We start from the raw sequence: 26,997 nt of genomic DNA, 5'->3' as shown, positions 1-26,997 counted from the left end.
ATCCTGAGCAGTGGAGATATTCTTGTTGATGAGTAAATGCTTTGCTGCACTGAGTAGTCACATAACTGAGAGAGTAGCTCTGTAGAGCTAACTTCATGCAGGACCCATTTCAGAAAAATGAATAAACATTTTCTTCAATCCATCTGTAGTCAGGGAAGCACTTAAACACTTGTTTGAAATACACACCTAACTTCCTTAGTATTTAATGAAAGGTATGGCATCTGAATTGTCATGAATTCTGAACACAGGGTTTAGTCTTGATATGACAGAGAATCAATCCTGAAATTTGTCTTCAACTGAAAAATCTGCAAAAGCATCTGATCTTTTTATTATATCAGCTGTGAAATCTGTGGCAGTAGTCATTCATCTGCCCTTACACTAATTTATTTGGATTTTAGTTACTCTAGGATTCTAATACATGTTTTTATAGCTTCTAGAAATGTTTTGGTTTTTAAATTATACTTATTCCTTTGAAAAATAACTTCTTGAAGAAAGGCATGTGGCTTGTTGCAGACATATATTTTACCACAAGAGAACCTTTACCTAAATGTATTCATTGTGGTCAGTGCCACAGATAATTAAACCTTGAGAGAGAGGTACAGCAGGGAATTAATTGTTTTTATTAAGAGGTGAATATGAAGATTCATAAATAATGATGATGTTACTATGTTACTATAAATGTTACTATAAATGTTACTATACTGGCTTACTGTTTCCATTCATCAATAATTATTGTTATTTCTGGACTTAAGTACTGATCCTCTAAACATTTTTGTGCATGTGTATATAAATTCAAATGAACTTCCATTAACTTCAAGGAGAGTTCTCATAAAATTATATATGCATAAGCTTTGCAGAAGTGGCATTTCAGATTATTAATATTCTAGACAGAAACCAGAGAATTAACTTCCACCTGGCATTAACTGAAATAAAACCATAGCTTTCACTGAAATGGAAGTGATTTATATCAGCTGATTTTGTAAAAATGTTTTTAGGTTTGATGATTAACAAAATTTGCATTTAGTCAGTCCATATTAGCAATATTCAAGATCAGCTTTGCCACACAGAGGTGGGAAGTCAAGGAGATTGTAAAGATACTGAGATAACTGTATTAATCTTGGGCTCCCAAGTATGCAAGTATTTCCCTGCCTTTTTCGCATAACAGCGTTGTGTTACGTAAGTAATGTATTATATTTCAGAGTAATATATTAAAGTTCAAAAAAAAATGCAATTCTGTAGTTACTGTTGTCTGATGTGACATGATTCACATTTTTCAGTGCTATGGCACTTTTAAATAAAGAATACTAATCAGACTTTCATCATCTGGATGAGGAATAGGTCACTAGAGAATATAACATTCTTGGGTGACATGCCATTATACAACAGGGACATCTCTGAGAAATTCTTTGACATGGCAATATTTCTTAACATGATTTGCCCAGAGCTGAAGTCAAATTTATTGTAATTCTGCACAGCTAGTAAATCTGCCATCAACCTGTCAGTTGCATCGGTAAAGATACCTTTTCCCAGGTGTCAGTCCGTAAATCCTTTATTGTATTTATTGATTAAGTCACAGATTATTTCACCTCTGGCATTCAGTTTCTCATAAAAGAACAGAAGGAATTTGTTTCCTCCTCAGAGAAGGATGTTAAATTTAAGTTATGGATAACATACGATGAAAAAATTTGCATACTGTTCACACATGTTGCCCTTGATATAACTCATCTTCTCTTGTGAATACAGTTTAGCAAAACTTTTATACACTAAAAAGACATGAAAGTAGTGTGAAATACACTGGACGTTTCCTCATTTTCAATTAGCTATAAACCAATTTCAGTGTATCTAGAATCAATTACAATAATCATAAATTGAGGGGAAACAATGCTGCACCAATTAGCTGTAAAACAAAAATATAAAAAAGCTGTACTTTCAGAGAAGTTGCTCAGAACAGTAACATTTTCAGTAATGTGTTTCCCACATGACTCTGTTATTTTCTGTCAAGTTTCTGTCTTCATATTACTGCATTATAGACATGCTCAATTTTGATATTATAGGTTTTTTTATCAGATCCTAAATTTTAGTTTATTTTCCAGTGAAGTACAACTCCTAAGAGGAGGGGATTAAATTTTTTCAATGTCAGGCAGTTAAATTCATGTGTAGATATTCTTGGGTCATTGTCATGTTGTTTTATAGAAGAAAGAATATGTTACGGTGCTAAAGCAATACTACAATAAAACATGCAGATAACATGAAAAAATAGTAATATACACCATAGGCAGGTCCTTTTAATTTTCCATATTATTAAGAAAAAGACTTTTTTTTAAAATCTATTAATTTGAATATTAGCAAGCAATGATTGACACTTAGTCATGCTAATAAATGGAGCACTAACATTACAGAGAGACAAGTCATCAGGTACAGTCTTCGCCAGTGGCAGTTTTTGACCTTATGTATAATGATGACATTGTTAAAACTGGATGGACTTGAGAATGCAAATTCAGAAGAAACCATTGCAGTTTGCATGTTTTCTCTCTATATTCCTTGGCAGCATCAGGAAGGGTTCTCAGAAAGTATCTAAAATGTTAGTATCTCAGAAGTCAGTGAAGATGAAAAGATGGACTTTGGGAAATGGGGTGAAGATGTAAATCCAAGCCAACTCTTTTGGCCTGCAATCTGCTAAATATAACGTTGACAAACTCAGCAGAATAGCATGAAAATAGAGTTTTCAGTTTATGATGTTTGAGAAGGTTGTGCTGAACACTCAACAGAGAACACTGAATTCTAAATTTGGAGTTTAAATAATAATAATGGTAATCCTGTATACAATATACTTAATTTATGTGGTAATTTCCCCACATCTGAAATATATACCTATCCTTTTTTAGAAAGATATTATACAGGTTAATGTGTGCTGTGACTTAGTAAAATACTATACCATTTCAATCATTTATTGAGGTCCTCAGTCTTGATGGGCTCCTCAAAGCCACATCTCTTGGCACTTATTTCACCTGCTCTGCAGTCCTTTCTACACCTCAGCCATCTCTGGTCCCCACTGCACCACCCTCCCCTGTCTTCCCTCTGTTCAGAGCCTCCTCAGGCCCTGTTCACCCTTTATTATTCATTGCTTTTCAATGTCCACTGATTGCTGTGGATCTCTGACAGAGTCATCCAAAACAGTCTGCCAATTTTTCTCTCCTTTCTAACCTGAGTTCCCAAAAACTTGCATTGGTCTTTCCCAGATATTTCAGATCTTCCTGAAACTGTTGAGATACCCCCATTATCACAGAAGATATACCATCCCTGTGGCAAGGACACTCCCTGTCACATATATGCAGAAAAGTTTTGATGTGTCTGTGACCAAATTAAATTCATAGCAATCAGCAAGTAGAAAATAGGGGAAAAAAAAAAATCCAATAAGCCGTTATCTTGCAGCATCTCTTCTTTCTTGCCAGACTTGCGTGACTATTTTTTTAATTCCTTCAGTATGAAAACGTTTCTAGTATATTCTGACTTCATTTCTTTCTTTCAAGTTGTATCCTAATGTTTTAAATGAGTTTAATAATAAGGATACTAGTAAATCCTCAAAAGCAATTCTGCTGTCTACCTACTTAACTGTTTAAATCTCTGTATTTCCAGTTAATTCAGCTAAACTATTCATGATTATTAAGTGGCTGTACTTGTTAGCAGGGCAAAAGTTAAACAATTAAGTAATAAACAAAGAGGTAAGCAAGGAAGAAATCAGGAGTAGAAGTGTAATTTAGAAATTTATTATAAAGGCCAGATCTTCTCTTTATGCTGAAGATTTAAATGGAAAGGTCAATACTTTAATATTCTCTTTGGCTCATCAGATATGCTATTAAATGTCAGGACTTTAGTAATGTGCATACTAAATTCGTCTCCAATATTTTGGTGTCTGTCTTTGTGCCTGCTGTTTTTCCAAAGTGGCGGAAAACAGGATATCATTTTAAGGTTTCCAATAGTAAGTGTGCTCTGGGAATTCTGGAAGGGGAGATGAGTCACAGTTTTTGTATGATTGTAAAAATCTTACCAAGGATGGTGTTTCTCAACATTGTTACACTGAGCTTAAGCATGGAAAGGGTACCTTCCTTCCTCTTCTACTCACAGTCACTATTTAATTGACTGACCCATCAACTGCTGTTCTTCAATTGCTGTGTCCCCTGCAGCTCTCTATCGATTTTCTGGTAAAAAAGTTCACTGAGACATCTGCACTTGAATCTAGGGCGTTTTTTTGTTGTTGGACTTTGCTTTCGATCAGTTTAAACTTGTCTGTTTAGATTTTAGCCTGATGGCTTTATAACCAAAAAGGAAATGATATTTTTCATTAGTTTGTAAATACCTTGGTAATGAAAGTTCTATACAGTATTGCCCTTCTTTTTGTTAAAAGGAATATTTTCAGAAAATAAAAGCAGTTAGATATTCGTTTTATTAGTGAAGTGATTCACCTTCCTTCAGCTGTACATGGAATGAAAAAGTGTGTGTCTAACTTCTGCTCTGAAATTATCTCTATTTGCACATGCCTAGCACCTATGATCATCTAAATCAAGAAGGCATTCAGGATTAGACGCATCCAGTTTGCACATTTGAAAGACTTTGGTCCTTATCAATCCACATGTCCAGTTTTTTCAAACTGCTAAGAATTTAGAAAACTCCAAATCCAACTCTTTATGGGGCTGTAGAAAACTTTCCTCTGCCATCTCATGAACAATTTATTCTAGTCAGGACTGGAATACGTGATCTCTCAAACCAGTATTACAACTTATCTCCTGGTATAAAATCAGTTATGTATCTAGGCCTTTAGATCAATACAGAGTCTGAGCGGGGCAGTAAAGTTACTGATAGAGGGCAACCCAGATTAAATTAAATCAGGACACATTCAGTTAGGTTTAGCAGAGACATTAGGAGGGAGCACAGCGTGAAAAAGAGCATGAGAATTGTGACAGCATCTCATTACTGCTGACAGCTGGTGTGCACCATGAGTCTTTTAGATCTACCTACAGAAATATTATTTATTGACACCTGGGCTGAGTTTTTGGTGTGTATATGGGATGCAGTAGTAGTATAATTGCATATAAAAACAAACAGTAATCTAGCATTAGTACCGTAGCTGTAAAACACTTGGATATTTCAAAACCACAAGTTTATGAAGCCTGTCAAACAAGTGTGCCTTTCTCACGCATAAAGCCCTGAAGAATATAATAGAGTTACTTTATCTGAAACTAAAACTACGTGCCGCATATAATATTTTAAAATAAATGAACAGAACAGAACACAGCAATTTAAGTGTTTGTCTGTTTGAATAGAGGGATGGAGGGAATCTAGCCAGGAGTTTTTTCTTTGTATGAGAGCATATGACAAAATTGTCCCATTGCCAGTGAGAGAATGATTCTAGCCAGAAGAATTCCTGGCCCCTCATATCCATTTACAATTGTGCACTGTCTGCTATGAATTCTTATTTGATTAAAAAAAGTCATGTCATACTAATTTAAGATGTATAGATTTGAAGGAGAGAGAGAAATAGAATACTAACATAATGATTCTCCTTTTTTTTTTTTTTTTTTTTAATTGAATGGTATATCTTGGATTGGTTTAGAAGACGTGCTGAGGTCACAGATAATTCTGTTCCTTTATGTGAAACTTTACTCACTACCCTAAAATGAGAATGAAGTAAATCTCTTCAGGAGTTTCAGAAGGCTTTTGAAGTATCCTTAGTACTTTAAAATGAAACTATCATAATACACAATTATTTGTTCTCATTCACACCACCTGTGGCCTGTCCAGATAATTTTAACTAGTGGATGTCTGTATTTTGTGTGAATATTATAAACTGTGGCATCTAAACTACACATTTCAAGTTGAATTTAAAAGCTTCTGCTTCCTTACCTGTTGAATGACTAAAGTTGCACGAGGTCTTGCAAATGGCATTGTGGATTGAGAGCAGCCCTGCGGAGAAGGACTTGGGGTATTTGTGAATGGAAAACTGATTATGAGCCAGCAATGTGTGCTTGCAGCCCAGAAAGTCAACCGTATCCTGGGCTGCATCAAGAGAATTGTGGCCAGCAGGTCGAGAAAGGTGATTCTCCCCCTCTATTCCACTCTTGTGAGACCCCACCTGCAGTACTGTGTCCAGCTCTGGGGTCCCCAACATAAGAAGGACATGGACCTGCTTGAGTGGGTCCAGAGGAGGCCACAAAGATGATCAGGGGCTGGAGCACCTCCCCTATGAGGGCAGGCTGAGAGAGTTGGGGTTGTTCAGCCTGGAGAAGAGAGGGCTCTGGGGAGACATAGCGACCTTTCAGTACTTAAAGGTGGGGAGGGACTCTTGATCAGGGAGTGTATTGGTAGGACGAGGGGTAATGGTTTTAAACTAAAAGAGGGTAGATTTAGATTAGATATAAGGAAGAAATTCTTTACTGTGAGGGTGGTGAGACACTGGAACAGGTTTCCCAGAGAGGTTGTGGCTGCCCCCTCCCTGGAAGTGTTCAAGGCCAGGTTGGACGGGGCTTTGAGCAACCTGGTCTAGTGGAAGGTGTCCCTGCCCATGGCAGGGGGGTTGGAACTAGATGATCTTTAAAGTCCCTTCCAAACCAAATGATTCTATGATAACCCTTGCTAGAGATTGTGATATTTTAAAAAGGTTTCCATATCTTTTATCTTCATTGTGTTTTTTAAAGGTTGAGTTACATTATCATTAACTTATCCTACATTATGGAGAATTAGCACTAGCATTAACTTATCCTACAATATGGAGAATAATTATAACATTGTTATACATATAACATATGTTATAACGTATCAGTATCAAAATGCACAAAGGGTACAGACGGTTTTAAGGCTCATAGCACGCAGTGCTGTACCAGCCTCCTCTGAGGCGCAGTTGGCTCTGTGAAAAAGTTCTCTCTTGAGGTTTTCAAGGCTTGTTATCCAAACCAATATATTATGTTATTATGTGTTTAGACCCTTTGTGTGTGCAGGCACCATGGGTTATTCAGTAGAATTAAATACTAGCTCACTGGCAGACTGAAATTTGGGGTTTCAGACTCCCTGCCTGGTCTGCGTTCCATGCCCGGGAGTACTTCCCAGTTCAATCTCCCCCAGCATACCCATGATGGTTTCGCTCTTTGCTCTTTGACACCCTCACTGCTCCCTGGGCTGTATGGTAAAGAAATCTTACCCTCAGTGGCACACAGGTGAGCTAGCCATGGCCTAGAATAATGATGGTACAATAAATACTGTCATGGAGTTCCGTATCAATGAATTTCAGCCCCATCTGTTTTTCTCAAGAGTATATTTCTGAATATGTTGAAGGTAAAAGACAAAATTCAAAAGAATTAGGATGACAGAAAGTAATCTTCTTTCATCCTCTTTGCTGCTGGAAGGGAGAGCTCTGATCCTGCCCTCCAGCTGCTGCATAACCCACTGCTGTCAGCTGGAAACAGATATGATCTATATTTTAAGTATTAACATCCTATATGTAACAGTCAACTCTTGGACTGTTGCTAAGACTCTCTTGAGCCTCTTGTTTCCCTGCCAGGATTACAAGCTCCTGTTTTTCAAGCAATGTCTTGGAAAACAATTAATGCAGAGCAGCAATAAGCTACATCTGTGAACACTGCGGACAGTAAAAGCAGGAAGCTTGGACTTCAGATTTTCATTTCTGAAGTTTTATTCTGTGAATAGTAATGCACGAAGTTGCTTCTTTTGTGCAGGGTGATTTTTAAGCAAATCCTCTAGAGATTAAATGTTCAGGTTAAACATTCATAAGATTCTTCATTATCTACTGAATTTTTGATTGGAGCCGTGCTGGCCTGCACAACATGTAAAAATATTTAAAAATTGGCTGGACATTTTTACATTATTAGTTCAACAGAGAAAAAAACCCTGAGTTTTCTAATGTCTGAAGTATACACCGCTCACAGCTAGAAAGCAATTCAGTGTGATAAGTGTAAGTGTGAAATGAATATGAAAAGATTAATGAAAATAATGGAAAAGTTTTGGAGCAGCGTTGGATTTAGATTTGTTCTGGGTACAAAATATGTAATTATATGTACTGTAATCTTTTTTTGCTAAAATTATATTCTAAAAATTAGAGGATGATTAGTGCTAAGGAGCATTCCCTTGTATTCATTTCTTACTACATGCTTTTTACAACATTCCCAAGTCATTACACTCTGGGAAGTACTACATTTATAAACATGTAATCCTTCATATTCTGACCTCGAAGTGTTTTTCATTAACTGAAAACAAGGAAGGACTCTCTTCCTCTCTTAAAGCCCCAAGTAGGCTTACGTTATGTGTTTTCTCTTGAGCATTGCCTTTTTTGAGGGGTCTGTATGTATGGTTCTGAAGTAGCTCCAAGGTAAGGAATTGTCGAAGCTATGAAATGCAGCCAGGTTCCCTGTTGAGTCCTGCTCACCCAGCAAATGTACCTATAAGGTACCGTCTCTGTTGTCAGCAGGAGAAAAGGTCATTCAAAGTTCATTCTTGATTGAACTTCAAAACCGAATTCTCCTTGTGTTCTGTCCTTTGTCTGAATGGGAACACTTGCCCTTGTTGGCCAATTCTAAAAGAGAAAATTATGAATCATAACTTAGTTTTCTTCTGAAGATTTATAATCAGACTTAGAAAATTTAGACCCAGATCCCCTAGAGTGCTAGATGCTTCATGTCTAATGACATCAACGGCAACTCCTTTTGCAAATGTTCCAGACTGGATGTTATTACATTAAATATTTTAAATACTAGAAGATCTAAACCAGTTTAGAAATACTTTAAATTGCACAGTCACATTAGTTAATGTATTACTTCAAATTAAATTGTATTGTATTAATATAGTGTAATTAGTACAAAGGAGTTAGTAAAGGTGATGTCTCTTAATAGAAGAAAAAAGGTAGGCAGACTGGTTAAGGCATCAAGAGGAAGAAAGATGTGTGCTTGTTGCTGATCAGAACTAACACACATATTAGAAGAATATCTTTTGAATTCAGAAACTAATATGCTTTATTTGCTTACTACATTGCATGATAGTTTAGAAAATTATGTATATATAACATTTGTCAGTACTATTGTAAATAGTTCCCATTGATGGCCTTTGTTGTTTTTTTTTTTTTTACTTTTTTATTAATTTTTACTTTAAATTAGAGCAGATCTGGAATTTATGCTCTGCTCTATTACTATTTCCTGGGCATGTCTGACAGAGGAGCTATTTGCTTGACCATAAGATTTAGAAGTCTGAGGAAGAAAGAGGGCAATTAATCTCTCAACCCCAAATTAAAGTCTTTCTGACATTTTGATGTAATACTTCACACCTCACTAAGTGAGTGTCGAGTGGAGGCACTGACATCTGACACTACAAAGACTAAAATATTCATGCATATTATAAATACAGAATGTAAGAAATAGTGCTCTCTACCCACATTTATTGATAGGTGTTAAGGCCAATATATTAATCATGTCTTTGGTATCCCCCTCTGTATCTTCATTCACTTGCCCAGAACCAAAATAAGACATGCAGCTTTTGAGCAAGATTTCATCTTTCATTGTTTTGAATGCTGATCATGTTAGAAAAAGAAAGCAGAAAATCTCGAGTATTTGTCCTTTGTACAATCCTCTTCAAAAAAATAATCTTTTAAAAGAGGGAGAAAGAAAAGGAATGCAAAATCAAGTTTGTATTCTTTATTGTATTATTACAATTGCTTTTCTCTTACTTTCTGTGCTTCAGCAAATCAGAAGCTATTAGCTCTCTTTAAAATCTCTCTAAATAATTTAAAATCTCACACTCTGTTAATGATTAAATGAAGTCATTCAGCATGTCATTGGCATATCCACTAACAAGTCGTATACAGAGGAATTTTATCAATCTGAAGAAGGCCTAACTTCTTTCAAAAATTATCTCTTGCACACAGGAAAAGTTACTCATTCTATTCTATTCAATTCTATTCTATTCTATTCTATTCTATTCTATTCTATTCTATTCTATTCTATTCTATTCTATTCTATTCGTTTTCATATTTCTGTGCATTATTTAGTTTAACTTTGAAAATAAAGTGACAGCATTTGTTCTGTATCTTTCTTTACTCTTGAACCAGCATTGAGGCAAGCAAGTCAACATACAGTACAAACTGCACTAGAGCTATAATTTCTGCTAACTACTGTCACACTGCTCCAGTATAAATCTGTTGTGAATATTTCTCCAAAGTGATAGTACTTCTGGATCTGGCAGCTCTTGTACTACTATTGAAAAGCTTTACTACTTTGTATGCTTGTAGGAAGGAGCTGGAGTGAAGTGCAAGAGAGAGAAAGATATTTGTCTGTCCTCACTTGAGAATGTGTGTTTTTAGCTTAATGAGAGCAACAGACAAAGTCTGTGATCCACAAAGACAAAAGCATTCATTTGAAATAGTATTTCAAATATAAAGAAAATACACTGGATTCTCTGTTTTTTGTTTCAGAAAGTTATATTTCTTTGCCATATCTGTGATGGAAAAGAGAGGCAGATAATTACCTTTTGATTTGTAGGGTCAGCAATATTGCTTTTCATAAAATTGATATTTTTTTCATTTCTAGTTTGTGAATTCAGTTATCTGTTGGGTTTGTGCAAATGTCAGGTTTCCTAATTAATGATATGCGAATGACTTAGATACACCAAAGAAAAGCATGAATTTGGCTGTATTGAGTATTTCTCATGTACTTCTTCAACTCAGTCACTGCTCAGTCAGTTGTTTTATCAAATTTTTTAATTTTTAAGCACAGATTATAAGATATCATTCTTTGTTATAGTATAAGCATTTAAATAGTTATAAAAGGGAAACAGGAAGATAAATTCAGTTAGTTTGGAAAAGTATATTTTCCAGTTACACACATAACTGACTACCAGCAAATTTAAGGAGACATTAATTTTTATTTGGTTTGTTCAGATCTCAAAGATGCTGAGCTTGTCAATATGATAAATTCCTTGGTACCCTTACTTTGAAGATTTCTTGAAAACTGGTACAAAATTTAGTGTTGTTGGCATCAAGTTAGACTAATAAAATAACAAAACAAAACTGTACAAGTAATTGATTATAATTCTGAAAACTGAGAGAATATTTACAGTCGATTGAAATCTGGATAACTAAATATAAAACTTCTTCCAGATAAATATGTGAACATTAATCCTTACATGATAGAAGAGTCTGGTTTTGCTAGAAAACTAAGATAAACATTAACTAATTACTCAGTAGGGTGAAAAATAAATATCAATAAGGATAAATAAATATCAAAATGAATGATACTCAGTAAAGTACAAGAGGCATGGCTGTTCTGCCACAAATAATTTTTTTTAAAAAGTAATAAATTCCCATTTTTTTCAATAGAATCTTAATGAAAGCATAGAAATCTAGAAATGTATTTGTGAGAACCAAGAGCATCTGTTTTGTCCCCATGTATTCTCTAGGACTTTATTCCAAATGCACAAGGAAACAATACTGTTTTCATCTGGAACATAATTTTTGTACTTTCACCATAATTTTTTTTCCATACCAGATATTCTTTTTTCTTGTTCTTGTTTTATTATTAAATCAATGTGCTGGTTTTGTGTGGCGGGGTTTTTTGATAGCCAGGGAGGGGGCTACAGCAGTGGCCCCTGTGAGAAGCTTCTCAAAGCTCCCCCGGCTCCAAGTCAGATCCACCTCTGGCCAAGGCTGAGCCAGTTAGCAATGGTGGCCACACCTCTGCAGTAATCACAGAATCATCTAGGTTGGAAAGGACCTTAAATATCATCTAATCCAACCGTTAACCTAACACTGACAGTTCCCAACTACACCATATCCCTAAGTGCTATGTCAACCCGACTCTCAAACACCTCCAGGGATGGGGAATCCACCACATCCCTGGGCAGCCCATTCCAACGCCTAACAACCCGTTCTGTAATGAAATGCTTCCTAATATCTAGTCTAAACCTTCCCTGGTGCAACTTGAGGCCATTACCTCTTGTTCTATCGCTTATTACTTGGTTAAAGAGACTCATCCCCAGCTCTCTGCAACCTCCTTTCAGGTAGTTGTAGAGGGCGATGAGGTCTCCCCTCAGCCTCCTCTTCTCCAGACTAAACAACCCCAGTTCCCTCAGCCGCTCCTCGTACGATATGTGCTCCAGACCCTTCACCAGCTTCGTTGCCCTTCTTTGGACACGCTCGAGTAATTCAATGTCCTTTTTGTAGTGAGGGGCCCAAAACTCAACACAGTAATCGAAGTGCGGCATCATCAGTGCCGAGTACAGGGGTAAGATCACTTCCCTGTCCCTGCTGGCCATGCTATTTCTGATACAAGCCAGGATGCCATTGGCCACCTTGGCCACCTGGGCACACTGCTGGCTCATGTTCATCCGGCTGTCAATCAACACCCCCAGGTCCCTCTCTGACTGGCAGCTCTCCAGCCACTCCTCCCCATGATGTATTTAAGAAGGGAAACCTGAGAGAACGAGTTGTTGGGAGGAGGAGTTGTGAGGAGGACACCTATGTGAACACTGAGGTCAGTGGAAGAAAGGAGGAGGAGAGGGGGGGAGGTGCACCGAATCAGAGGGCCCCTCTGTATCCTGTGGTGAGACAGCAGGCCACCCCTCTGCCACCATGGAGGTCCACAGTGGAGCAGATGCCCACCTGCAGCCCGTGGAGGACCCCACACCAGAGCAGGTGGCTGTGCCCAAAGAAGGCCGGGACCCCGTGGGAAGAAGCCCCCACTGTTGTAGTTCAGCACTGGGAGGACTGCAACACGTGGGGGTGACCCATTCCGGAGCAGCACAGGAATGGTTGTATCCCATAGGAAGGGCTCATGTTGGAGAAAGGTCATGGAGGACTGTCTCCTGTGAGAGGGACACCATGCCAGAGAAGGGGAGAATGCAAGGAGTCCTCCCCCTGAGGAGGAAGGAGCAGTGGAGTGACCATAAACCCTATTCCCTTCCCCCTGTGCCGCTGGGGGTAGGAGGTAGAGAGATAGGAAACAAAACTGAGCCCAGGAAGAATGGAGGGGTGGGGGGAGGGTGTTTTTAAGATGTGGTAATGCTTCTCACTGTCCCACTCTGTCTATAAAGTGTTGTTGTTACTAGTTTTTGAATTAAAATGATGTTCTTTTTCTTCCCTAAGGAGTCTGTCTTTTACCCATAACTGTAGTGGGTGTATCACCCCTCTCTGTCCTTATCTCAATTCATAGCCTTTTACTTTATTTTCTCCTTTGCATTCCTGAGGGGGAAGGGGTGAGTGAGTGGCTGTGTGGTGCTCAGTTCCCCTCTGGGCTCAAACCACAACAGTCAGTCATGGAAGTATGATTATCACTGTTAGGGTTAGTTTTTTTAATTGTTTGCTGTTGTTTTGCATTGAATTTCACCAAGTAGGATTTTCAGAATATTAAGGAGTTTCTACTATTTTGTGACTAGCAGAGGAGCTCTGGGAGAGGAATAGGAGTGGTAGCAAAGCTTATGATGAGATTGGTAAAACTATATAAATGGGACTTTTTAAAAAACAGATTCTAAAGTTACCATAAGGACCATAAAAATACTTATTTTTAGTATACATGATTTTTCCCAGATAATTCTGTAGTGCTCTTTCCCATATGTCAAATCGACTTTCCCGAAGAAGTTTAAATTCTAGCTTGAATAGCTCTCTGTTGAAAATTTAGATCAATACTTGAGAAATAAAAGACAGTACTGAATCTATTACCAGTGCAATTAATTATTTAAATTTCTAGCTGTGCTTCTAGGATATTTTGAGGAGTAATTACAGACTCTCTTGTATTGTGAGCAATACTGTCTATTATGGAAATAGGCTGAAGTTCTAGAGGCTGGATGAGATTGAAACTTATCCATAGTTAACTATAAAGTTATCTTTCTGTGATCTGACTTAGTATTACAGAAAACGTTTGCAGTGCATGGATTGTGAAAGTAATTTTTTTTAAAAAAAAACAGGTTATATTATTTCCACTGGTGAAATAGTTAGTATACTGTCAGTTTGCTAAGTTACACTCAAATAACAATGAGAGAATATTATGTAATAACATTCCTAAGAATGAGAGATGCAGTTTCTTTGAGATTCCTGCTCTGTCAATATAGTCATTTCATGCACTTCTCCCTTAAAAGTTCACTCCAAAAACACTTGTCCTGATTGGCGAACTGTCTTGTTATAATGAATTTAAGATGTAAGTTAAGTTTGTGACTGTTGGTAAATGTACCACTAAGAAAAATGCTAAATATTGTTTAGCTAGAACATTCCTTTGAATGCCACAGTAGTTTTTAGAGGTTTTTTTTCATTAGTTGTTTTTAAGTTATTTAAACTATGGGGAATGTTAGTTTTTGTTGTTGATGTTTTGATGTCTGTATTGGCCACTACAAGAAAATGTGGTTGTTTTTTTTTTTCATTTTATGGGTGGACTTTAAATTGATTTTTATCATTCTTACACAGCTTAAAGTTCATGGTAAGGTTCATGATTTCTTGTTTCATCAGTTTAGAGTTCTTCAACTTCTTTTTTCTGTGAAATCAAGCATTATGTCACAGGATGCATTGAACATCCCATATGATGTTTGATCTCTGTATTGTTTAACAAATTATAAGCCAAGATCTATGAATATGAAATTGTTGTTTCACCAAGAACGTGTATACACTCAGCATGAAGTGACTATGGCTCCATGACACCATTTTACTCATTCTTAAATTTTAAATTGAAGCAAAAAGAGATAGAGGAGGGACTAGATCCTCAAAGATTTTAGAAACCTGTTTTCCTTTTTAGTCACCTGCCTCCTGGATTGAACTTTGACTCTGAAATTCCTAGTCAAAAGATGACCAGTGTCAGAAAATTAATTAAGGCAAGATCCAGAGTCTGCCTAACCTGCTAACCAATGCCTCATTTGCTTTAAATAGGCACAGACGTTTGGCTGTGAATATGACTATAATTCAGTTAAAAGAATTGACATGAGTATTTACATTTATTTCTAGATAGAGCTTGTAACTTTATTTCTTGTTAATGAGAACAGTTTCGTGATTAATGTTACACTGCTCTTTCCTTCATATACAACCTGTCATATTGTCATACTACTGTACTCAGTAGAGCCAGGACTGACCCTACATAATACACTGTCTTTTGTTCCAGCTATTGTTTTCCCCTAAATTTCTGACAACTTCACGTATCTTTGGAGAGCCCTTTTTTCCTTAATAGTTGCATCCTTCATAATTCAGTACTTGCATTTGTGGATGATGGAGTTGGAAGGAGAGCCTGGTTCAATGATTCTGTTCCAACAGCTTCAAAGTTATTTATGACTTTCTACACAATACTCGTCAGACTTCCCCTCTGCCTCTCTCCAGTTCTTTTGTGAACACTTTCCAAGATGGTGACCCTGTTGCCTTTCATTCAACAGAACAACCCAGTTAGCCTCACTAAATATGCTTGCATTTGTTTAGGCTTATTTTTCTTTTCATACCTTGAGAGCCATTTCGTCATGTTCTGACAGTAACTATATACACCTTTTTGTTGTTTTCATTAGCTCTCCTTATGTATTTATAAAGTTACTATACTCTTCCAATACTATTTTTTTCCTCTAGTGTATATTAACTCACTTCTCCTACCTGTTTCTGTATGCAGTACACCTTCTAATTTTTATCACACTTACTGCTTTTGCATTACAGAATATCTTTTTAGTGTTCTGCATTCTTTGCTACCACTATTCTGACTATACAGATTAGCAGTATATTTACAGTATTCTGTGTTTAGCTGTATCAATACATCAGAAGGAGAAATAATTGCCCCACTAGAGCTGTCTGTACAGCCTCTCTATGTACAATCTCTAGCATATAGTGCTAATTTTGTAATTCTGTTCATGTTCAGTATATTTTATTCCTCATATCTTTTCATGCAGTGCTGTTCCCTAGTCAGCATTTTCTGTGGCTTATATTTGTCCCTTAAAGCTTTTCCTATGCAAGTGTATCTTGATAAAGTCTCAGTCAAATGATTGTCATATTTATCCAGTAATATTATATCTTTAGTCAACATGTTAACCATTTTGTATCTTTGACTATAAATGAAATTTGGAGTATGTTTTCTCCTCCTAATTCTTGAAAAAATTGTGATTTCACCTTATCCTTGCTTACCCCACCTCCTTCTTATTTAACAGAGCACTGGTTAAGACATAATCTTGCTTTTCATCATCTTTGTATAATGCTGTGCATTTTTCAGACGTTCTTTTGTAATATTTTTGAAATTCAGGGTTTGCCACTGAAATTCGGGGATTACCACTTTCTATGGCCGTGTGACACTTGTGTTCAGGGCTATCGTATATTACCGTAAATGTAGCAATAGTTGTTAATTTCTGTGGCTATGTTTTTGGTTATGCAAGCAGTTCTTAGGGTCTTAGTAAGACATAGGGTACAGAGTATGGATTTGCAAAAGTTTTTATCTCTTATAATGCCTTTCAAAACCTTCTTATTAATAGAAGGGCTTATGTAGAGGGGAGATGAAGCCATGCAGATGTTGACATCATGAAGTAGCCAGTCTAACTAGGGTGAGGGTGTCAGCAGCACAACACATACAGAGATGTTCCAAGCAGCAGTAATTTTGTGGGCTGAATGTTTAAATAAGAGCTCCTGCTTCCACTCTCCTTTGACACTTGACATTGAATCAGTGTTACCTTCTGTGCACTCTTCTCTTCAGCTGCCCTGTAAATTTGAGCTGGATAAGATGCATGGCAGTGTTGCTACCTCTTTCATGTTACTCAGTTTGTTCTTCAGCAGCTCTTCAGTTCAGCGTTAGAGAGCTCTTGAGTCTGTTCAAGAGTATCATTTGGGCTCTCTTGCTAGTAATCAGTGACATATTTCAATTGTAAATACAGTAGAAACAGATAGTGTTGTTTAACTTCTCATGGAGGAAATGGAAGTCTATTAATGTAATCATAAGGCTATTTAACTTCTGCCACTATAGTATCCTCACTAGGTGTGAATCGTGGGAGGAAGTGCTATACAAGTACACACATTCAATTCTTGATCTTTTCTCAGCCTTACCAAGACTAATGTAGAGTTTCTACAGCAGTTGTTTAAGCAACTGGGAAGAATGCAGTAACTCCCAGTTGAAGTCAGCTAGATAGCAAGCTAGTACTTGAGGCACAGAAAACTGAATATGTCATAGGACCACTCCAATAACAGATCCATTGTGTTGTGTAACACCATGAGGCAGTATGCAGAGGATCCAATTGCTGTGTTTTTGTTGTATTAGATTTTTTTTTTCTTGGACCATTAATTGACGGTTATGATATTGCAACATGAAGTATGAACTTGGAGAAGAAATGGTAGGCTACTGTAAAACTTAAGAATGTTCCATTTATTTTCTGAATAAAAATAAAGCATGTTATTATATTGTATTATCAATGCGTAATTGGTTTCTAACTGACCGTTTTATTGATTTTTTTTCTCTTTTAGAATTTGAGAAGGGAACAGCTCTCCTTTGATGGTTATATCATGTCTCACACACTATACAACACAGAAAGTAAATATCATAAAAGTAGATCTCTTCAGTGTAAGGAATATAAATGCAGAATCCCCATATTCGTGTTTCTCATGGAGTTTATGTCAAGGATTCAATTATTCCTGTTGTTTCCAATAGAATAATATATGAAGGAGTATTTAGTCTTGAGAACGTAATGAATTATATTACTACTTAATGTGACTTACATTACAGTAGGGCAATAAATCATATGCATCCTTAGATTGGCTTTGAAACATTTTTATGGCCAAGATCAGGATGTAAATTGAAAAACTGACATACCATTTTAGAAATAATGATACAGCTGCAGCAGGGATAGAGATGGCCAAGGATAAAGAGGCAGCCTCATTTTCTGAGGTAATTGCACCTGTGTTCCTTTCATGATTTTTGACATTGCAGAAGTGAGGCCTCAGAAAGTGACTTCAGTTTATTACCAGTGGTTCTGTTCTTGTCTAGGACAGGGAAAGTGTAACCCTGGGATCACATCTCTTATGAAGTACGTTTTATGATTTAAAAAAAAAAAAAAAATCAATTATGGATTTGTAGTTGCCCAGGAAGCTGTGGGCAGTAGATAAGTAATATTTTGGGTCTAATTTATACATCTCTTTTTTGCTAATTGTTTTTGTGCTTTTGACTATTCAAGGGGTTTCTTTCTTGCTCAATAATTCACTCTCTTTAACTCCTTTGAGGTTAGGTAAATGAGGTTCGGTTTGTTACATGACATTACAGTTCATCTGTAGATTCTGATATTTTGATCAAGAGCTACCAAAGTTTTTGCTTTAAGAAACTTGTATGTTTTCTTTTTGGAGAATAGCCTTACCTGTCTTTAAATCTGTAGGTAAGCTCACTAGCTGTGAATCGGTTGAATGAGTAGTAAATAAGAACATTTATTCAGTTCTTTGTCTTCTGATACAAGGAAATGATCACCTGCTTTGCAACTTATTTACTTATAGAAACTTATAGCAACTTATAATTATTTCTGAATATTGCTTAATAATCCTGCTTGCCCTGACTGTTCTGTGGAAACTTACCAAGAACTACAATGTTCAGGAAAAATAAGAAACGTCCTTGGAAAGCAGATGTGTTTTAACAATTTTAGTCTTTGTAGTGGATAGGTAGCCATACATGGACGGTGGAAACTAATATACTGGTGCTTTTAGATAAGATAGAATGGGTAAACCGTCTGAAACCACTCTTGATGTTCAAGTAATTGGCTAAGAGAATCTGCACATGCTTTGAGGAAAAGTACAAGGTGAGAGGCTGCAAGCCTTCCTCCAAAAGACCCCTGAAGATGACCACCAGGAGACAATGCGCAGGTGCAAAGAGAACATAAACTGCTGACATCAGCCTTTTGAACTAACACAGCCTCACTTATGCATGTGTATGTTTGTGTTATGTAATCCAATGAATATGTATATCCACACTCTATAAGTTTCTGGTAAAATGTGCTGTTGGTGTGCAAGCTTTGTGGAGAAATCCCCTTGCACCCCGGCACCGGAGTAAACGTACCTGCTTTATAACTCTCTCTGAGTTGTAGAGTCTGTTTCCGCAAATCACTTCTCAGTTCTAAGAAAACTTAAATTATTGAGCATGTCAGCAAACATGATCTATGAGATTATTATGGATCTATGAACCATTTTAAAAGTACCAGTACTGTAAGAGATATTAATGATAATGATTATGTTTAGCAAGATGTCCATGTAAAGGTAATGAGTGTACAACTTTATTTGCCTTGGAGAACAGTTTAAATGCAGATGAACAACACAACAAACTCACATTTGAAATACATGAGTTGCACTATATTCAAACTTAGGAGAAGATATCAATACAGCATGACTGTTACTATCTAATTTAGCAGGCTAAATTACCTGACTAATCTCCCTAGGATCTCTTCAAAGTATATGAGAGAACATGGCTTCTCCAGAGAGTAATTCTTGTGTAGAAGCCTAATTTAAGGCTCTGAATTGTCCTCTGGAGAAGTTTATTGCTCTCCTTTGAATAAGCCGGGAGCTTGGTTAATAATTACTAGTTATTTATCAGCATGCTAAGGTAGGTATCCAAAAAGAAAAGCAGAATGTGTATTAAATATTGACCTAGTTAAGGCAATTTGGGAGATTCTATAATTTTAAGCGAAATGGCACACTTTGGTCTCTTATTTCTATAGTTCCAGACTTCCTGTTGAGGAGCAGCAAAAAAAGGATTAAAATGACATTTACCATAATATATTAAACCAGACCTCACATCAAGAAATCACAAGAGAGCTTCACACAGGTGTTAGGCTAAACACATGGCAGAAGACCAGAAGTAGATTGAAAGAGGCTGTTTAAAAGAACTCATCAACCTACAAATTCCTGGGTGTTACTAAGATGCAGCATCTTGCAAAGCCTGATAGGTATTCCATCCCCCCTGAATTGTCTTTCAAAGACAGTCACTAGAAGAGATGCAGAGGTAACAACACAGTCGTAAATATTACCTTCCTGAAGGTGTCTTTCTTGAGACCCCATAAGTAGCAACTACTGAGTTACAGCCGAAGAACTTGACCGGGGAGTTTCACAGCTATTGCCTTGTAACTAGCAGAAACTGTAGTGTTGGTGTGGGAATTTTGTTGATTTGCTTTAAAATTGCATGATTGCATTAAATATTTTTGGAAAGTCTTTACATTGATGTCATAATTATAGGTCATTTTGTGCTTAGTAGGTGTTTGCTTGCTGAACACATATATATACACAAGTGCATGAGCTCATCAAACAAAGCTCTGAAGTGAGTTCAGTTTCCAGGCTAGGAAAAGCTGCTGAGCAGTACTGAGCTTTCAAAAGCCAGAATAAGTGTCTTGAGATTGAGCCGGTTTATGGCCTTGTAGGAGCTCCTAAAATAGATTGAATTTGAGATAGCTCAACTTTCTGCTTAGACTGTTTCCTAAATGGGAGTAATTGCATTAGAACTGTGAAGAGATTTATTATCCCTTCAGTTATTCCATCTAATTTATTCTGGCTTAATTGTATCCACTGAACTCAAAAATAATTAAAAAAAAAAAAGGAAAAAATAAATGGAATAATAATACTACACTAGAAAAGTCTACCTAATTTTTGAGGTTGGGTTTGTTTGGGGGTTTTTTGAGTGGGGGAGGAAGGTGGGTAGTTTTATGAAAACATTTAAAATATTGCCTAGGTTTTCCTGACTGCTGTGGGTAAGTCTGTACTGCAGTCAGAATGTATGATGAGCAGATTAGTTAGGCATACCTGATTTACCTTTAACTGAGCTGGCTTGAATCATCAGTGATGTCATGGTTGCACAGATTTTTACAGAGACTGTACTGTCTTTACTACAACTTGCATATTTGTGTGTGTTCCCTGATATTGCTGTTCATATTCATATGATATCACAGTCATGTGTCAGTAAGTAATTGGATAAAACCTCCACTGATGAATTACTGGTATGTTGATTTGATGTAGAGATTTCTAACAGATGTTTAATGTGTTAATAGCATGTCCTGTTCATTCTCTGAAAAATGAGAAGCTTGTTGAATAATGTTTGTTTAGGTTTGTGTAACACGGCAGAGCAGAGATACTCAAGCTAGCTTAGCCTGGTAGAGCAGTATTTTCAGATGACACAAGATAATTGCATACAGCTGCATGTTAGCAGCTAACACAGTACTCCACCTGGGTTTATATTACTCTGCTTCTCAGTGTAGGTAATTAAACAAAGCAGAAAAGATTAAATAAGATTTTCCCCTTTTATATCTACAGGCTAATATATGTTCTTAATGTCCTGTTAAGTAAATGAGCTTAAAGTTGAGGTATTGGGGGCAATGAAACAAAAACTTGTCTAATAATGATGTATTCAGTGCTATCCTTCATTGTTTTCTGAGGAGATGCTCTTCTTGATGCAGATGGATCATTTTGACATGATTATTTTGCATGTCTTGTCACAAATACCTAATTTTTGTAATACAGAAAGTTTTATTTTCCTAATTAATCAAATATCACAACTTTCCTATTCTGTAACAGTTATCATTTGAGTTAGTAAGCTCCAGTTCCCTATCAAGATGCTTTAATTTACAGTCCTAACATGACCGATGCCAGTAAAATGTTCTAGTGTATTATCTGGCAGTAAATAAAACCTGTCAGAAAAATCGATAAAAAGAACAGTGCTTAACAAAAGACATATGCCTCATAAATAATATGTCATGACAACTAGCAGCCATAGTAACATATCTGAAGGATAATGATGAAAAAAGTAACCAACCAGAAGGAGCTAATGGTCTATTTTTGCTAGAGAACTGCCATAGACTTTTCCTGTCACAACATTATTGCATTTGTGATAAAGCAAAAGGATTTGTGTTGTGATTTTTCTAGCATGCTATAGAAATTTCAGATAGCAAAGATCAGCTTACATTTTTATAAAGAGCAAGTATGTCACCCTATCACTAATCCCTTTATATATTAGTATTAAATTAGTATTACTCCTCTGTCTTAACCCCCGATCTGATTAATTGTTTTTCAAAAATGTATGATGCACATATGCAAAAGGCACATTTAACTATTTATGAATCATTAGTTCAAATCATAAAACATAACATTTTGGAAGAGACATATCCTAGTAGTTTGGAAATGACAGATAGGTTAATGGATTTGAGAGAAATCTGTATGTTTCACTTGAATTGGCAAATTAAATAACTTTCAAATCTCTTAATAGTAAGGTTTTTGGTTTGTTGGGGTTTTTTTTGTTAATGAGCATGCTGGAAATATTTGTGGGGAAGGGGCATATTTGCTTTAACACTGTACGATGGTGAAATGTAAAATAGCAATAATAGCATGGAAGAGCCACACCACCCCCTCCCCAGAAAAACCCCAGACCCCATAATCCTGTTTCCCCAAAACAAGATATAATGGTATAGTGAAACACTAGCACTAGAAGTAAGCTTTCAGGGAGATTTCACAGCAAAAGTTAATTGGAGACTTTGATGAAGCCAGATTTGATGTCATGGAAAACTTGGAATATGAAGGCCAAAAAGTTTTTATACAGAAGGTGATGGACACATAATGTAGGGGATAGCGTATGATGCAGTAGAAAATAGCAGTAAATTAGTAATGACATAGAATAATAAAGGAAAGCAACTTTAGAATTGTCATCTTGAATTGATTCAAAATTATAAATTTATTTAGAAAGGCCGGGGAGGAGGAGATAAAGCAAGAAGAGACGTGGTTTACAGCTGTAGCAGTTGAAGGAAAATGAATGGATTATGGAACGAGTGATTTTAAAGAATTTTTGTGCTTTAATTTTCATTTTTATTTTTGTGTCAGCTTTGCATTTAGCAGGTAAATAAAAATGTAAGTCTTCCATGTGTTCTTTGATGCAAAGGAAGAAGAAAGCAAGACATAACATAAAGAGTTCTTTGAGTACTTAATGGGTTGGTTTATAAAAAGTTCAGTACTTGTCCGATTTATCTGCATTTAGTCTGTGGGTGACAGAACAGCTATTGTGAAGTATTGTCTTCCACTATTAACTTTTTTTTTTTTTTTTTTAAATTACGTGACATTTAAGTTAAAAGTGAGGCTTCACTAATCTTAATACAGTCACAGTTTTCCTTTGTTTCATTTGTGATTTTACTGTACAAAGAATTCAGTACTCCTATTACTGTTCATGAACTGAAAGTGTATTATTATCTCATCAACCTCACAGAAGCTGGTATGCAAAATGGTGGCAGAAGCATAACATCATGGCCCTCCTGATGTGCAAGGTGCAGAAGTTGTGCTATTTGATAATTATGTTCCTTTTCTTCTGTGAACAGAGATACTGAACGAGACCAGAAATGATAAAGTGGCGTTGACTACCTGTGTCATAATTTCAGGAGAGCAGTGTCAGAATTCAAACAGCAGAAGAGATCTATTCTTGAAATTTTTAAATAAGAAATTATCCTTTTGGATGAGGAACATTATTTCTGTTAAATTTAGAGGAGGGCCAAAATGACCCAGTAACTTCCTAGGTTGTTCTGGATGTGTTTCAGATATGTCTGCTTCAAAAGTGCTCTGTGATAGGGTGGTATTCAATATGATTTCAGTGTTTCTGTATACTTAACCTAGGAAACATATTGAGGAGAAGTACATATTGAGAGAAAAGACCGGTTTGGGTCATGTGAATACTATAAAGAGGATCGTCTCAGCACTCAAGGAGTCTGGTCTTCTGTGTCACTTGGGAAAAAACTCCAAGTAGACAGGAATTTGAAACGTTTTTAGTATATTTCTGTTTTAATTCTCCATTGATGAGGAAATAGATAATAAATGGAAAAAATATTTCTGGTAAAATATTACCAAGTATTACTTTGTGGTGTTAGTAGATCTGTGGATGGATCTCTCACTGCTTAGGATTTTCGACTGTTATGGTCAGTATACAGAGATTTGTCCTACTCAAAATGCTACTGCCTACAGATGAGATGGAAATATTCATTACTCTCTATAAAAAGTGTCTCTTTTGGGGCAGGACTGAGATTAATTGTCTTCATTTTGACTTCTGCTAAGCCTGGATTTGTCTAATGTCACATCTCCTGTGTGTTGGCACCTTCCACTAATGTGAATGTAAGCAGCCTTGCACACTTCTCCATGCCAGTATTGGAAATCTAAATTAAAATATACTCTCAGCAAGCAGCGCTGCAAAGGTCAATATGAGGAAGAATATTCTGTCTGCAATTTGGGCAGCACGAATAGTAGCCAAAGAAACCAGCTGTGGAAAACAAAAGAAAATATAAGCAGATATTAAAAAATACAAAATCATATTTAGAAATCTCAAAGCACAGAATGGAACCCTAAAAAGGGATTTATGATGTATCACTTTTAATTCTGATTTGCAGTCTGTTATTATGATATAATCTGTGGTTCTCTTTGGGGAACAGCAAACAGCATCTGGTAGCTCTTTGGATTCCCTCCAAACTGCTTTGAAATAGATGTGAACATAGTAAAGTAGTGTGGAGGATAGGCAGCTGGTAAGAGTATTAGAACAATGAGAAATTCTTGTTTTTCAGGGTATTCTGTTCTTTATATTCTGGTAAAGTTTGGTGTTATGAATGCTGAGTTTAAAATAAAACTTAAGTAAGCTTCTTATTTCAAGTGCTGTAATACTGCTTTGCAGTGTGAACGTGTTCACAGCCATCACTGAAGGTTTCCGTAGATTGCATAACATAGAAATGTGGAGGCTAGCTGAGCTTACCAGTCAGTCCTGAGCACTACACCAGGGTGACCGAACCACTTTGGGGCTGTGTCTGCTTCAGGTTCGCTGCCTCTTTGAAGTACCATGTCGTGCCACAGCATCACAGCCAGGGAAGTCTGTCTGGGGCTGAGGCAACATAACTGGGAAAGACCACTGCAGCTGGCTGGCTTCTGCAGCTCAAGCAGCCTTTAAAGCTGATAGCTCACACTCTGCTAAGATAAAATCCACGTAACCTTTTGCAGATTGATGTGAGCTGACTCTGACAATAGTTTAGACTGATGCAAATGAGTTTGCTCCTGAGAATAACTGGAAACTATATGGTTGTGTTTGCACAGCACAGAATGCAAGCTGATGTATGCCATTTTTTAGTTTTGGCTTTGATGGGTGTCCATCAGTGGCTGAGTTTACATCAACAGAGAGTGGTGGTAGCACAGTAGCTGCTGCTGAAGACCCAAGGTCTAGTTTATGTGCACTCCAGAGGGGTTCACCCTGGACTAGCTTGAGACTGGTCCCGTGGACTGAGTGCTCACTAGCTGTTAGCTAGTAGATCTGGAAAAGCTCAGTTCTGTGATTGCTCAGTTCTGTGATCACTCAGGTCTGTGAGCCTGGCAGTTAGTTTCCTGCATCTCCACAAAAGCCTGTATAGTTGTAGCCTAGAAGCCTGAGCAGAGGAAGACTACTATGTAGGTATATACATATACCGCATTTTCCTTCCTTTCCTCCCTTGGTATTTTAATGAAATATAATCACTTCCTTTAGAAAACTGTATTACGATTTAAGTAACCTCACTGTTATGAAATGCCTTTCAATGTCCTGTCCAATTTCTTAAAGTTGTGTCATCCTTTTTATTATTTCTTATAATAATTTCATACAAGTTCTCTGCTTTCCTTAAGATAATTGTGCTTGAATTTATATAAAATATTTATCTTCTGCTCCATATGTGATTATTTTCCATTTATAGTTATTTAATTTAAAAATACGAATAATGAATAAGTGATAAACAAGTATATAAGAAAAGTAATTATATAGGATATCTAGATATATCAGGTAAAGGTTGATTTCCACCCCACACACTTCACACGTAGTTTCTTATATTTTCCCTTCCAGGAAATCTCAACTCATGCTTACAGGATTTTTTTGTTATAATATTTATTAATAGTTGCCTCACATAGCAATCCTAATTGCCTAACTTGTCTAACTCAGTGTGCTATCTCCAAAGATACTGATGCCTGTTCAGTGACTTGATGTCAGTGAGTGCCTGTGAGAGACGATGAGAGACAGTGTTGGGAGTAAGGTTCTTATAATGAAATCCCTATACCTTGTGATTTGTTTTTATGTTTATAACTTCTAACCTGCATGATTAAGTCATACGTACCATATAATGCAAATCAAAGATTCATATAAAATCCACAGTGAGAAGGATGTATAGGAATTTTCAAACCTTTTAGCGATGTGTGTTCTTCAAAAATTGCAATAATCGCAAGCATGAATAGAACAGTTAAGCTGTTTATTGCCACGTACGTCTGTGAAAATGCTTATAGCATAGAAAATCTTATATATGTTCTCATAATGAAGAAATGCAATCTTAAATAGGTGGTTATTTAATTAAATGAAATATCACAGAATTTAAATAGTGAAGGACATCAAAAGAGAGCTTTATTCTTAATGCTTTCATCAGTCGACTATCTCACAAATTTATAAAGAACTTCCCCATCAGCAGAATTGTTTGATTATTTTTTTGTAAGAATTTGGAGTTCCAAACATGGCATCCAAACTGAAGATTTCATGAAGTTGGGCTTTACTTGTAATATGAGTAATAGTAAAATAATTTACACAATAAAACACACTTTCTTTTAATTCCTCATCAGCCTCTTAAGATGTTCTTAAACTAGGAAAGGTTTTCTATGTTTACTATACAATTTGCTTGCTCAGAAACAAATTTTTTTTACTCTCTACCTTTCATTCCAGGACAATTAATCTATTAACGGTAGGGTGAAATCATGGAGAACAGCAGCCTTTGTGATTTGGAGTGTGCTGAACAAGAGAGTCTCTTAATTATTTTTAAAAGCTAAGATGCACATAGTAATTGGGAATGTTTGCCTATGTTTCTTTATAATATAAAGTCTGCTTTAAAGCAATTTGACAACAGAACAAAGATCCCTATTTGAAGCAAAGGGATTTTTATCAGGGCCTGGATGCATGAGAAAGTGCATATAGCACTCCACTCACAAAGGAAAAGAGAATAAGCCTTTGAAAAGCACAGTCATTAACATGGTCAAAAGTT

The 26,997-nt window shown here is 36.4% G+C and overlaps 1 protein-coding gene across 3 annotated transcripts in view; it reads left to right on the top strand.

Annotated features, from left to right (window-relative positions):
* The window catches only part of GALNTL6 (polypeptide N-acetylgalactosaminyltransferase like 6), a 508,624-nt gene that overhangs the window by 115,508 nt on the left and 366,119 nt on the right, over positions 1-26,997 (top strand). The gene's annotated exons all lie outside the window — the stretch shown is intronic.

The sequence above is a fragment of the Strix uralensis genome, chromosome 4 (genome assembly GCF_047716275.1).
Source record: "Strix uralensis isolate ZFMK-TIS-50842 chromosome 4, bStrUra1, whole genome shotgun sequence".
Lineage (NCBI taxonomy): Eukaryota > Metazoa > Chordata > Aves > Strigiformes > Strigidae > Strix > Strix uralensis.
The sequence above is the reverse complement of the archived record's forward strand: the minus strand, read 5'-3'. Positions and strand labels throughout refer to the sequence as shown.